The 2500-nt window shown below is 48.2% G+C and overlaps 2 non-coding genes across 2 annotated transcripts in view; both read right to left on the minus strand.

Annotated features, from left to right (window-relative positions):
* The window catches only part of LOC131270807 (large subunit ribosomal RNA), a 4088-nt gene extending 4048 nt beyond the window's left edge, over nt 1–40 (minus strand). The window contains exon 1 of the ribosomal RNA XR_009179819.1: nt 1–40. This exon is cut by the window's left edge and continues 4048 nt beyond it. This is a non-coding gene — a ribosomal RNA (large subunit ribosomal RNA).
* A 487-nt stretch (nt 41–527) lies between these two features.
* Nucleotides 528–682, minus strand: LOC131270794 (5.8S ribosomal RNA). The gene has a single exon (XR_009179807.1). It is a non-coding gene; the product is annotated as a 5.8S ribosomal RNA (ribosomal RNA).
* Nucleotides 683–2500: the final 1818 nt, after the last annotated feature.

Below are 2500 nucleotides of genomic sequence, written 5' to 3' on the forward strand. Positions count from 1 at the left end.
TGCTTAAATTCAGGGGGTTGTCACACATGAACTGAGGCTTATGTACCTTGCGGTTGTTATCGTCACATCTGGCTTGCGACTACTTTGTTTCAATGTCCAATATGTACCGTTGGACTCGGTTAACGGGCTGTTAGCCCGCGTGTGGTTTAACTCACTGATACCTTCCATTGCCCATACGCTAGTTTGTTTGTGTTCCTTTGGTCAACTTCCATACTTGAATCATTTGTGCTACCGCTGCTGCTTCGACGCTACTTTGACATCTTCGCTTCTATTTAAATAAATAAATAAGCTGAAGCTAGACATCAGTAAACACCACCACAGACACCACAAGCACGCCTTCTCCTCGTACTTCCGCCTCACGCGGGAACACGGACGCTCTAAATACTTCGAATTCCAATGCCAGTATATTGTAAACCACGGGTTCTTTAATGCTAGCGGGTCGTCGCGACCCTAGTTAACATCATGGTGCACGTCTCGTGACGGGTGTCACGGCGTAGTTAAATGTATGCGATACATTTCTCAAATATAAGCGCTCAGTCATCTGTACATCATGGTAGGTTCCCACGACGTGCAATATGCGTTCAACTTATCAATGTTCATGTGTCCTGCAGTTCACATTATGACGCGCAGTTAGCTGCGGTCTTCATCGATCCATGAGCCGAGTGATCCACTGCCGAGGGTGACTAACTTGCGTAAGCCGCCGCTGTGCGCGTATACCCGTTCCCCGTAGGGAGGAGCAAGCCGCCGCTTAGAGACGAAGCATAAAGTGTCCTCATTCCACATAGGACAAGCTGGATGAATCCATTTTACCCAGGACGGCCGAAGCGGCGTGGACCAGGGGAGAACTGAACCTTATACTTCACACCACAGTAAGTCTACGTGTCCTCTTCCACATAGGGCAAGCTAGAACTAACTATCTTACCCAGGACTGCCGAAGCAGCGTGGACCAGGGGAGGAACACACTTTTCATGGAAACGTAAGGCATCCATGACTGCCATAACGTAAGCCGCCGCTGTGCGCGTATACCCGTTCCCCGTAGGGAGGAGCAAGCCGCCGCTTAGAGACGAAGCATAAAGTGTCCTCATTCCACATAGGGCAAGCTGGATGAATCCATTTTACCCAGGACGGCCGAAGCGGCGTGGACCAGGGGAGAACTGAACTTTATACTTCACACCACAGTAAGTCTACGTGTCCTCTTCCACATAGGGCAAGCTAGAACTAACTATCTTACCCAGGACTGCCGAAGCAGCGTGGACCAGGGGAGGAACACACTTTTCATAGAAACGTAAGGCATCCATGACTGCCATAGTGCGTAAGCCGCCGCTGTGCGCGTAAACCCGTTCCCCGTAGGGAGGAGTCAAGCCGCCGCTTAGAGACGAAGTATTAAGTGTCCTCTTCCACATAGGGCAAGCTAGAATGAACTATCTTACCCAGGACCGCCGAAGCAGCGTGGACCAGGGGAGAACTGAACTTTATACTTCACACCACAGTATTGAGTAATGTGCCCTCTTCCACATAGGGCAAGCTGGAATGTTCCATTTTACCCAGGACGGCCGAAGCGGCGTGGACCAGTGGAGGACTACACAATCATGAGGTTTGATATCGACTTGTGTGTTTCAATAGGATACCGATGGTATGGTTTGAACCGATTTGATTTAGCCATTCTGAAGTCATCACTTGGTTGAAGCGCTGAACTAGGGAGGCATCGTTTACATATATATTGGTTTTCGCATGCTCTACTAGGTTAATGTCATGAGGTTGGCTATCGAGCATGCCCAAGTGATGACTTGATTGTGTGCTTGCTTGAATTCTTCACATTTCATACCATCGGTTAGTTGTCGAATCATTCCTCGATCATAACCTTCGTTCTTGGTTCATGTATGCTCTCTTCCACATAGGGCAAGCTAGAATTAACTATCTTACCCAGGACCGCCGAAGCAGCGTGGACCAGGGGAGAACTATACTTTGTCTTGTATGCCCTCTTCCACATAGGGCAAGCTAGAACTAACTATCTTACCCAGGACCGCCGAAGCAGCGTGGACCAGTGGAGGACTATACTTTGTTCATAACACCACAGTATTGAGTAATGTGCCCTCTTCCACATAGGGCAAGCTAGAATGAACTATCTTACCCAGGACCGCCGGAGCAGTGTGGACCAGTGGAGGACTACACAATCATGAGGTTTGATATCGACTTGTGTGTTTCAATAGGGTACCGATGGTATGTTTTGAACCGATTTGATTTAGCCATTCTGAAGTCATCACTTGGTTGAAGCGCTGAACTAGGGAGGGGCATCGTTTACATATATATTGGTTTTCGCATGCTCTACTAGGTTAATGTCATAGGGTTGGCTATCGAGCATGCCCAAGTGATGACTTGATTGTGTGCTTGCTTGAATTCTTCACATTTCATACCATCGGTTAGTTGTCGAATCATTCCTCGATCATAACCTTCGTTCTTGGTTCATGTATGCTCTCTTCCACATAGGGCAAGCTAGAAT

This window comes from Anopheles coustani (assembly GCF_943734705.1).
Source record: "Anopheles coustani chromosome X unlocalized genomic scaffold, idAnoCousDA_361_x.2 X_unloc_6, whole genome shotgun sequence".
Taxonomy (NCBI): domain Eukaryota; kingdom Metazoa; phylum Arthropoda; class Insecta; order Diptera; family Culicidae; genus Anopheles; species Anopheles coustani.